General features: G+C 43.8%; 1 long non-coding RNA gene across 1 annotated transcript; it reads right to left on the bottom strand.

Annotated features, from left to right (window-relative positions):
• Positions 1-360: 360 nt before the first annotated feature.
• Positions 361-1755, bottom strand: LOC132689134 (uncharacterized). The gene is made up of 3 exons (XR_009614879.2): positions 1273-1755; positions 530-589; positions 361-448 (listed from the first exon to the last, which is right to left on the bottom strand). It is a non-coding gene; the product is annotated as an uncharacterized LOC132689134 (long non-coding RNA).
• Between the last annotated feature and the right edge of the window lie 10696 nt (positions 1756-12451).

Below are 12451 nucleotides of genomic sequence, written 5' to 3'. Positions count from 1 at the left end.
AAAAACACCAGTGAAAAAACAGAGTGACAGAGAGGTACCCAGCTCCCAAGGACAGCAATCAGAAGTCAAATATAGTTTTATTGCCTCAGTTACTTAAACACAAATGTTTATTAAGAACTCTGAAGCCAGGGGCGCCTGGGTGGCGCAGTCGGTTAAGCGTCCGATTTCAGCCAGGTCATGATCTCGCGGTCCGTGAGTTCAAGCCCCGCGTCAGGCTCTGGGCTGATGGCTCGGAGCCTGGAGCCTGTTTCCGATTCTGTGTCTCCCTCTCTCTCTGACCCTCCCCCGTTCATGCTCTGTCTCTCTCTGTCCCAAAAATAAATAAAAAAAAAAAAAAAAAAAAAAAAAAAGAACTCTGAAGCCAGACTGCCTGCGTTCAGATCCTGGTTCCTCCACTTCTATGTGGCATCACTAGGTAACTTCTCTCTTTTCTGTCTCAGTTTTACACCTACAAAATGATGACATAATAATACTTTTCTCATAAGATTGTAATAAAGGTAAAGAAAGTTAGTGAATATAGAGTACTTACCATGTTCAACATGTACTAAGTGCTCTGTGCATGTTAATTAGGTTGATGGCATGCTAGGTACTGGAAGAAAAGAAATAAAACATGTGGGGGCGCCTGGGTGGCTCAGTCAGTAAAGCATCTGACTCTCGAGTTTGGCTCAGGTCGTGATCCCAGGGTCGTGGGATCAAGCCCCTTATCGAATTCTGCTGAATGCAGAGTCAGCTTAGGATGCTATCTCGCTCTCACTCTCTCTCTCTGCCCCTCTCCCCCACTCACTTGTCCTGTCTCTAAAATAAATTCTTAAAAAAAGAAATAAAACATTCGAATTTCCTTATAGAGCTTACATTCTAGTAATATAAACAATCTCCTGAAAAGACAATTACTATCCAGCGTGAAAACCTTAGGATGCCTCTTTAGTCTAATGAATAATATTTGCCTAGATACAATGGTATCTGCCCCACTCACCAGTAGAGGAAGGCAAATTCATACTGAGCCACAGATGAACATGCCACTTTGTTATCAGCTGCTGCCTAAGAAATTACCTAAAACATAGTACTTCAAACAACAAGTATTTATTGCCTCACAGTTTCCATTGCTCAGGAACTTAGATATACCTTGGCTGGTTGCCTCTGGCTCAAGGTGGCTCATGCCACAGCATTTAAGCTGTTAGGGCTGCAATGTCACCTGAAGACTCAAGTTGTGGGGGGATGCCTGACCAAGGTCACTCAGGTAGATTTCTGCAGGCCACAGCCCTAAGTCCTTACCATGTGGGTCTCTATGTAGAGATGTTTCATGAGATGGAAACTGGCTTCACCTGGAGTAAGTGACCCAAGAGAAAGAAACAGAGAAACCAAGAGAGAAGCCACAGTCATTTTATAGCATCCCGCCATTTCTGCCATATTCTGTTTATTGAAGTAAGTTGTTAAGGCCAGCCAACATGCAAGGGGATGAAAGAAGCCAATCAATCCATTAGCCAAATGTCCACTCAAATGCCCCCCTTCCAAAGAAGCCTCCTTTGCTACCTAATCAGTGTCATCTCCTGTTGGTCATTCTTAGGGGTTCTGAACCCAATTCCAACATGGGGGGAGAGGAATGGGGGTTTCCACGACATCATCCAACAATGCTCTGACACCAGCTTGGTGTTCTAGAATTCAACTGAATTCTAACACTATCAACCTGGAGACAGCATTAGATCTCACAGGTTAAGGATTTGGTCACACAAGATTGCCCCCACCCCACACATCAGAAGCCAGTCACAAACCCAGGTTGTTACCTCTTCTTCTAAACTCCTGTCTATAAATCAGAGGTCCCCATGACCCCTTCACAGGGTTCCATTAATTTGCTAGATTGGCTCACAGAACTCAAGAAACCTGTACACTCCCCACATTACTGGTTTATTACAAAGAGTATTAAAGGATACAAATCAATAGCCAGAAGAAGAGATACAAAGGCTGAGGTATGGGGCACAGAGCTCCACTTCTTCTCAGGGTGCACCATACTCCCCAGTTCCCCTCATTAACATAACAGAAGACATCTCTGCTGCCCTCAGGAAACTCCCAGAGTTTCAGGAACTCTGCACCAGAAACAGGACAAGACCAAACACGTATTTCTCATCATAAAGCACAATATCCCACTCATTTGCCCATAATCTTGATTTTCATCATTCCATAACGTCTTATTTCTTTGCTTCTTATCTCTTCCCAGACACTATATTGCAACCTCCATGAAGAAAGGGACCTTATCTATCTCGACCCTTCAGTAAACAGAAAATACTTATCAAAGGGCTGCCAGGATCTTTGTATAAATAAGAGGTACGCTTGACCTCAAAGTTCCTGAAATGTGGTTAGAAAGACCGGGGTAGCATGTAAGAAACAGAAATCGGGGTTTGTGAGATTTCATCTTAAGGTGCTATCTAAGAGGATGAAGAAGCCCCTGGAGGTGGAAGGAGTCAGCAAACTCTTGGTGGAGAAGGAAAATCTGAGCACGTTTGAACAGTGGTCTGGATTTAGTGAGGCAGAGAGATCTCCATTTACAGGAAATACAAGAAATAAAAAAAGGAGTTGGATAGGTAAAGCAGGGTCAGATCCAAGAGCTTGGATAACTAAGCAGGAGACCTAGAGAGAGCTGGAAACCAATCCCAATTCATTGCCAGTAGCTATGCACGGACCAAATGGATGAACAGAGTCATTACATTGCCAGACTTTTTCCAACTGTCTCCAAAAATGGCCCCAAATGAGAAATGCAATATCCATGTCCCTTAAGAATAACTCCCACCCAACTGGTTCCCCCAGCATGAGTTAACATCCTTGAAGATAATCTAATTCCCTTTACTTAGATTTTGTGTTCACCTGGAAACCCAGGACAGTGGAGTTCTCTGAGGAGTCAAACCTAGGACCTGTGGTTGCCCTGTGGCCACTCCCTGTGGAGTGAGGTCAGTCACAGCCATGGCAAAACCACGTGATTCAGAAAGTGAGGGGAAATGATGTCCCAAATGAAAATCGGGGTGTGTCTGCCCAAAGAAGACAAAGGATCCTAGGAAGGCAAAAAACCAACAAAACAGATGTTTACTAAACATACTACCGTGAACTATCCTGAGCAGACCCTGGGTTTCTGAGCACAGTTCACAGTACCACAGACCCACATAAGGGACTTTCACGCAATCAAATGAACACTGGATGGAAGAACAGAACTCATTTAAACTAAAACCCAGTGACAAATCTCTGGGACCTGGGAGCACCTTTCAAATACCCCCACAAAGAAAGATACATGTTATTTACTGTTATCTCTAAAGAACAGGATCCAGAGTATGGTAGGGAATGGATAGATGTTTGTTATAAATGGCAGAAATCAAAGAGGGAGAGGCCACTTTTACAGATTTTAAAAGACTTAAGGACATTGTATGTACCGCTATACATGTTTTCTCTTCTCTTGGGTAAATAACTGGAAAGAGAGCGACTGGATCTGATGTAGGAGTATGAATCAGTTTGCTATTGCTGCTGTAACTACCACAATGTAGTGGCTTAGAACAACCAAAAGTTATTATCTTACAGTTCTAGAGGGCAGAGGTCCAAAATGTGTTTTACTGGGCTCAAATGAAAATGTTGGCAAGCTTGCACTCCTTCTGGAGGCCCTGGAAAGAATCATTCTCTTATCTTTTTCCAGCTTCTAGAAGTCAAATACATTCCTTGATTCATGGTATGGTCCCTTCTCCCTCTTCAAAACCAGCAGTGTGGCATCTTTAAATCTCTCTCTCTGACCCTCCTGTCTCCCTTTTGTTGGGACCCTTATAGTTACATTGGGCCACCTATTCAGGTAAACTTCCCCCATCTCAAGACCCTGAATTTAATCAGATCTCCAAAGTCCCTTTACCTGTGTAAGGTAACATATTCACAGGTTCCAGGGATTAGCACATGGATGTCTCTGGGGGGCCATTAAGCTGCCTGCTTAATATATACAGTATATACTTAACTTTTTAGGAAACTGCCAACTGTTTTCCAAAGGGGTTGTACCATTTTACAACCCACCAATAGTTTATGCATGTTCTAGTTCCTCATCCTTGCCAACACTTGGTATGGTCAGTCTTTTTAATTTTAGTATTTCTAATAGGTATGCAGTGGTAACTCATTTCTGATTTTAATTTGCATTTTGTCTAAGTAAAGAAGAGAAGAATCTGAAACCAGAATTCCTGGTTTTGAATCCCAGTTCTACAAAAAGTGTAACTTCAGGCAGCCCTTAGTCTTGCTGTTCCATTTCCACACCTGTAAATGGGGACATTTGAGAGAGAGAGAAACAGAGTGAGAAGAGACAGAGAGAGAGAGAGATAGAGAATCTCAAGCAGGCTCTGTGTGGGGTTCAATCTCACAACTGTGAGATCATGACCTGAGCAGAAATCAAGAGTCATATGCAAACCAAATGAGCCACCCAGGAGCCCCAAGAACATTACTTCATGATAATAATATTATAACACCTGTGTTAAAAGAGGTGCATTAAAAGAGCTAACCTGTATTAAAAGAGCTAACTAGGGGCACCTGGGTGGCTCAGTCGGTTAAGCATCCGACTTTGGCTCAGGTCATGATCTCAAGGTTCCTGGGTTCGATCCCTGCATTGGGCTCTGTGCTGACAGCTCAGTGCCTGGAGCCTGCTTCAGATTCTGTGTCTCCCTCTCTCTGCCCCTCCCCTGCTTGCGCTCTCTCTCTTTCTCTCTAAAAAAAAAAAAAAAAAAAAAAAAAAAAAAAAAGAAATTTCTAATTAAAAAATAATAAAAGAGCTCACTAATGTTAGCACTTAGAAGAGTGCCTGCATACAGCCAATGCTCAATAAATGCTAGCAAACAGTAATAACACTACTATTGGTAACTGGTTCTATCCACATATACTCTCAGAACAGGATTTCTCAACCTCCACACCAAGGACATTTGGGGCAGGTAATTCCCTGTTGTGGGAGCTGCCCTGGGCATTGTAGGATATTTAGCGGCATCCCTGGCCTCGCTGTACAAGATGTCAATAGCACACACTCTTCCTCCAAAAGTTGTGACCATCAAAAATGTCTCAACATTGCCCAATCTCCTTGGGAGCACAGAACTGTCCCTGGTTCAAAACCACTGTCCTAGCAACTCCAACTGCAAAGTTGGACGAGATCTTAGATACTAACTATTCTGACGACTTCCAAATTCTTTTGACCACGTTCCATGACCCATTACACATGTAAATGGATATAGATTTCAACGTATCATGCCTACTGATAAAGGAGATTCTATCTTTTGGAACCACAAGACAGAGGCTGCCCTAGCGGCCTGGCCCACATGACAAACTTAAACCTAAGCCCAAGCTCACTGTCTAGGAACCCTAACATACACCACTCATAGCCTTCCATCTCAGCTTTAGCTAGCTCACCTTACCCTGGAAACGACCTGCTGGGCTTACAAGAAAATCCCTGGCCTCCTGGCCAATTAGGCCCTGTTTCTGTCACTTCTAATGCTCTACATAACTTGCTCTTGCCTAGGAACAGGGCTCCACTGCTGGGAGACACTGTACTCCCCCAATCCATGGCATGTTTTCCCTCAAACAAAGGACTCCAAACTCATGACTAATTCTAGTTTTGTCATAGGACAATATACATATGTATCAAAAGTGTCACAAAACAATACTTACCCCTACTGTGTCCATGTAATACATGCTGATATTATCAATTCTGTTGTTTTGTATTCTATTTCTTTTTTTAAAAAAATACTGGTAAAAGGCCTCTTTAGCTGATGTCGTGATCCACTTAGAGGTCACAACCTACAGGTTGAAAAATACTGACCTAGTCAACTTCATTTTACCAAGGGCCAAAGAAATGTCCAGACCTTTTAGCCCCATGTCCCTAAGGGTAGCAATCAGTGTTTCAGGCTGATCCTCACCACTCGTCCCTCGGACCAAGATTCCATGCAGTACAGGGCAAATCGAGACACCAACTTTTTCCTAAAGTTCAATATATATGATTATCAACCTACACACATTTACATGTGCAGCAGCACATGGGACACGGTCAAAAGAATTTGGAAATCACCAGAATAGGGAATAGCTAAGACCCCTCCCAAATTTGCAATTTGGTGATACTAAGTTGTTTTTAACCAGATGGACACAAGTTGAATTCCACGGGATCAAGACACATTCAAACTGATTCAACATAAACAGCATATTCTTTCTGTCTCTCTCCACTCTACATGGCAAGTGGCACGCTGAGAGGGGCTGGTCTATTTCCCCGCGGCAGGCATTAGCCCCAAACCTGGAGAGCCGCCTGTGCGGGCTCTCAGAAATTTAACACCCAGGCACAACATCGAAGAGGACAGCCAAATCCGGCCCTGAGACAGGACAGGAGTCGTTGGACGGAGAGCTTTTGGGTGTAATCAGCCTATTTATTTTTTTTATAATCAACTACGAAAGAAATCGGAGGGAGGCGGCGAAAAAGACCTTTTCTAAGAGGAGAACTATTTCCTAAACTAAATTGCTTAGTGTGTTTTTTCTCCAAAAAGTTACTCACCTTAAGTTAATGCTGAATAATAACCGCTGACATTTACTGAGGGCTTGCTACAAGCAAGGCTCTGTGGTACGTCCTTCACGTGATCTCTTCATTTTCTTAAGCATTTTAGGAGACAGGTGGCATTATTACCATTCCCATTCTGTAGATGGAGAAGCTGGCACGCAAAGAGGTTAAATGACTTGCCTTAAATAACATGGCTCTGAGACAGTGAGGGACCATGGGAACGAGCCCCAGGTGAAAGACATTGTGCTGTGCACCTGGAACATTTCTGTTGGTTGTTGTTGTTAAACCGCTTCCCTTACAGAGTGGAAGGAGGTTGCGGCCAGGAGATGACCACTGAGACAAGCTGGACATAACACACAGGACCTCGGCTCCAAAAGGCACCAATGAGCTGCCTGAGTTGTCTGCTAATGCCGACCAATCAGAATGAGCCCCTTCCAACCAATCATGACAAGGCTCTTCCAACCAATCAGATGGAGACTGTTTTTTTCCCTTTCCCTCATTAGCATACTGGCGGGGGAGTGGGATCCAGAGCTGGAACTTTCTGTGTTTGAGCGTGGCCTCTGCCCCGGTCCGTTTTGTTGGTGCGGCGTCTTCTTCCAGGTCGAGCTGTAGCCCCAGTAATACCGTGTCTGTACTTTTGATTTTGGGCTCTCGCTGGCCTCTTTTCTATCGTTGTCAGGCCCAAGAGCCCGACTATGGCTAACAGCTCCACAGTCGCAATGCTGGGAGTTCAGCCCAGGAGGCATGCGTCTGAAAACACAGGGTGCCTCTTGCATGGGACATCGTCATAGATTAAAGTTACTTGTGTTTGTATGAAATTCAGATGTAATTGAGTGTCCGGTTTGTTGTTGTTTTCATCAGGGAACCCTAAACTCAAGTGGCTTGACCCAGAGCTCTTATTCTAAGCCCCTCTGGTTTAGAGGGACTGTCACCATCACCTGGGAAATACCTGGAAATGCAAGTCCTCAGGCACCAACCGAGAGCTACTGAGTCAGAAACTCTGCGAGTGGGGCCCTAAAATCTGGGTTTTAACACGCTTTCTGGGCGATTCCAATGTCTGGGAAACATTGGAGGCTGGTGCTTTCTCATAGATTTTTCATTCAGGCAGGCAGTCATTCAACGCAACTTTATTAGGTGACCATTTTTTTTTTAAGGTTTATTTATTCATTTTTGAGAAAGAGAGTGTGAGCGGGGGAGGGATGGTGGGGGACGGGGTGGGGACAGAGGATCCGAAGCGGGCCCTGCGCCTATGGCAGAGAACCCTACTCAGGCTCAAACCCATAAACTGGGAGATCAGGACCTGAGCAGGAGGCAGACGCTTAATCAACTGAGCCAACCAGGTGCCCACTTTTTATTCAAAGTCCTCAGGGTCTGAGAATGCCGCTTGTCTTTCTCCTCCCCAAAAGAAAACCACGAAGATGGCACCGTTATTTTCCTGGGCACGTTTGACAAGTGGGGGTTCCTCAGCCCTGATGCTGAGTGGATTTTTCTGTGTGTGGTTAAGACGGGAGGGGGGGGTCATTCAGGAGTTCACCTGCTTCTCTTTCTATCAGTCAAAGAAACCATCCTCACTTCCTGCCTGTCGAAAAAGGGCGGAGAATTGGGGTGGTCAAGAGATATAATTGAAGATGGCATTTTTACAGCTGCAACACACACACACACACACACACACACACACAATGCCTTTAGGTCTTGCAATTTGCCAAGGGCCAATCACAAGCCTTCAGTAAGGAAAAAAGATTCATTCTAGGAACTGATGTCAAAATCCCTTTTAGAGAGAAAAGGCATCTGTCAGGGCTCCCGGCTGTCAGCCAAGCTGGCGAAGCTCAGAAAGGCAGTCGCTGACCGTGGCACTTGTAGCCAGCACCACAGCGGTTGTGAACAGGCTGGAGGGGCAAGTGTGTGGCTCAAGGATACCATGAAAGTGGCCTCCAGCTTGGAACCTTCAGCCTGCCTTTTCACTCCGATTCCTACTTGTCCTGTAGACCTCAGTCTAAACCAGAGCCTCACATCAGGTCTGACCCCACCTTCACTCGGCCCTCACACAGCTCCTTCCTGAACATTATCACAGTCAGGATTAAATCATTGTTGTGCTGGTGCCTGTCTGCCCCAGTCTAGAACAGAAGCACCACCAGGGCAGAGAGGCTGTCCTGTTTGTTCCTGTTGCATTCCATGCCTCTGGCACAATAGTAGGTGTTCAAGAAGTAGCTGTCGAAGGAAACAAGTGAATGAATCCCAACTTAGCCATCCAGTAGATGTGTGACCTTGGCAAGTTACTTGATTTCTCTCTTGAAACCTCAGTTCTCTTACAGACGTGATGAATAAAAATAGTACCTGCCTCGGGTCGCCTGGGTGGCTCAGTCAGTTGAGCAGCTGACATCTCAGGGCTCATGCGTGCAAGCCCAGTGTTGGGCTCCGTGCTGACAGCTCGAAGCCTGGAGCCTGCTTCAGATTCTGTGTGTCCCTCTCTCTCTGCCCTTCCCCAACTCACATGCTGTCGCTCTCTCTCTCTCTCAAAAATAAATAAACAATAAAATTTTTTTTTAAAAATAGTACCTGCCTCTTAGGTTTACCGTCTAATAGAATGAGGTATGTGTGTAAAAGATAAGCATAGGGCCTTGGCACACAGTAGGTACTGGGTAAAGGTCACTCACTGTCACTATCAGCTACGTTGGTCAGCCCAGTGCAAAAAGCAACATGAGGACCTAGAACATTATCCGTGACAGAGAACGGGTTCAGTAAACCAACATTAAATAACAGTGCATTTTACATACACGGTCCCTCTTAATCCTAATAGGAAGTGCTATGTCATCAGTATCCTTACCTTCATCCCCACTTGGGAGGCTTAGGGAGTTGAAACTTGCCCAGAAACCCCCACCCCAGGGATCTGCTAAGTGGCTGTTTGTTTATCTGAAAAATAAAATAAAAAACAAACAAAGCAACCCCCTAGCCTTGTTGGTCCCAGACATACCCCACCGGGTAACCACCGCATGACAACAGTGGGTAAAATTCTTCCAAACCCATTTGCCTGGAGCCCATGCATTTAGGAGAACTGTTTACATGTTAAGTGCTCATTTTCACTGCATGACAATGTTGCTGCGCTTCCTGAGGCCTCCTTCCATGCCTTAAGATCAAATCAATGCCAAGGGGCTGAAAGACAGGAGAGAAAAGGAAGGCTGGTGGATTCCATCTTTGTCCCCTGATGGAAGCAAACACAATCAGTTTCCCCAGACTCTTTGAGCAGCTTAACCGTCTCTGAGTGCTTTAATTTCCTACCACCTTGTTCCTAAGTGCTCTACTTCCCTTTCACAGATGTTAGGTCTGTTCTCTGCATCTGGCAGCGGGCATGATACTCTCTTGATCCCCCTGAGGCCCCTCGGGTTCGTTTCCTCCTCTTTTCTCTTTTACATTCCCCAAACAGAGCAAACACGAAGCATAAATGTTTCCCATGCAGAATGCAGTTAAATCCCTTTAGCCTATATTTTGAATCCACACCCATTAGGGAGTGCGATCATGGCAACCAGCTTAATAGGTCCTGGAGTTTGTGTGTCTATTTCCATTTGTGACTGACATTCACATTCCAGTAGCAGAATTAGTAGCCATCAGTCAAGCAGAAAGTTATCATCAGACCGCACTAAACAAACCCCAACTCCAGGTGGAATCGAGGTTTTTCAATAATGGATGTCAGAGTAATTTAACTAATCGCAAGATTCAGCCTCGCTGAGTGTGTTTTTTCCTCATACATAAGTAAACAGCAATCTGGAAAGATCTGAGTGTGGTGCGAACAAATTAATCTTTGGATAGAAATTTAACCTGTGGAAGTCAACTAAATCCTCTCCAATTCTTTTGAACTGTGTGTTTGTTTCTGTTTCTTTCAACCTGTTTCTTTCAACCTGTGTCACGTTGAGTTCTTTGCCAGGAGTCTGACTTAAGCCCATGATGAAAAGAAAATGGGTAAGGAAAAGAAGGAAGGCGCCCATTTATCCTATTTGATGATTTCTAAAATTATCACCCGTATTCTACTGTCCTAGAAAAGGCTCTTCTCACATTATAATACACCTCTTGGCCTCTGTCCATTTTTTTACCATGTATATTTGCAGCAGGCAAAAAAGGCAAGGTTTCCCCATAGGTCAGAGGAAGCTATCATTTAGGCACTGCAGTGACTGAAGTTTGAATATTATAAAATGCTCAACCCAGCATGCACTGGGGCAGGTATTCTTCATAGACAATGATGGGTTTTGCTCCTAATTTTACAAATACATCAGCCCTTCTCCCAAGAGATTATGAACAGAAAGAAGTTCACATGGCTTACCCAAAGAGTCTGGGAAAACCAACAAAGAAATATTCCCAGGGTTACATATAAAAAGGAGGAGTACAATAGAACAGCAGAACTGGCCCATAATGAGAATTCCAGACTCATGTTTCTTAAAATATAAGAGAAAAGCACATGGATAGGGATCTAGTGCATTTGCAACAATTCTGAACGTGAGTTCTGGAACCAGGCAAGCCTGGGTTGAATCCAAGCCCTGCCTTTTACTGATTTTGTTGGAGCAGATTACTTAGCCTCTCTTGGCCTTAGTTTTCCCATCTTGGAAATAGGGATAATAACCGTATCTAACCTATGGGATCATTCTAAGGATTTAATGAGATAAGGCCTAAAGTGTTTTAGCCAGGACCCAGACCATAAAGAACCCCAGTACATATTACTTTTTTCACTACCACGTATGGGACTGTTCCAAAAGTCATCTCTGTTGTCGTTTTCATCATATTTATTAATGATATACGGTGGTCCATGAAATGAGAATTTTTTTCCAGTTTTTTTTTTTTGAGATGTATTGGGCATACAACACTGCGAATTTAAGGTGTACAACATGATAGTTTGATACACAAATATATTGCAAAATTTTACCATGATAAATTTAATTAACACATCCCGCACCTCACATAATTACCATTGTTGTTATTGTTACGGTGAGAACAGTTAAGACCTACGCTCATAGCAACTTCCAAGTATACACTACTTGGATTATGCTGACTATAATCACCACACTACACGCCGGATCCCCAGAATTTATTCATCTTATAACTGGAAGGTGGTACCGTTTGAACCACATCTTACCATTTCCTCCACATCCCAGCCCCTGGCAACCACTAAACGACTCTCTATTTCTATGGGTTCAGGTTTTTTTTTAGATTCCCTATGTAAGTGAGATCAGACAGTACTTGTCTTTTTCTGTCTGACTTCTTTCACTTAGTATAATGCCTTCAAGGTCCATCCATATTGTCCCAAAAGGCAGGATTTCCTTCTTTTTTAACGGGCGAATAATGTTCTATGGTACATACGTACCACATCTCCTTTATCCACCATGTGTCAACGGATACTGGATTATTTCCATGTCTTGGTTACTGTGAGTAATGCTTCAATGGACATGGAAGTACAAAAATCTCAAGACGGTGATTTCATTTTCTTCAGCTATATGCCAGGAAGTGGGAGTGCTGAATCATATGGTCATTCTATTATGGATTTTTTGAGGAACCTCCATCCAGTTTTCCAGAGTGGCTGCACCAATTTACATTCCCACCAACAGTGCTCAAGGACGCCCTTTTCTCCACATCCTCGCCAACACTTGTTAGCTCTTATCTCTTTGATACTAGCCATTCAGACAGGTGTGAGGTGATACCTCATTGTGGTTTTGATTTGCATTACCTCGATGACGAGTCATGTTGGGCACCTTTTCATGTACTCTCTGGCCATTGTATGTCTTCTTTGGAAAAATGGCAGTTCAGGTCTTTTGCCCATTTTTAAATCAGATTATTGTTTGTCTACTATCAAGTTGTATGAATTCTTTATGCATTTTGGACATCAACCCATTATCAGATACATGCTTTGCAAATACCTTCTCCCTGGAACGAAGAATT

The sequence above is a fragment of the Panthera onca genome, chromosome E3, assembly GCF_046562875.1.
Source record: "Panthera onca isolate mPanOnc1 chromosome E3, mPanOnc1 haplotype 2, whole genome shotgun sequence".
Lineage (NCBI taxonomy): Eukaryota > Metazoa > Chordata > Mammalia > Carnivora > Felidae > Panthera > Panthera onca.
The sequence above is the reverse complement of the archived record's forward strand: the minus strand, read 5'-3'. Positions and strand labels throughout refer to the sequence as shown.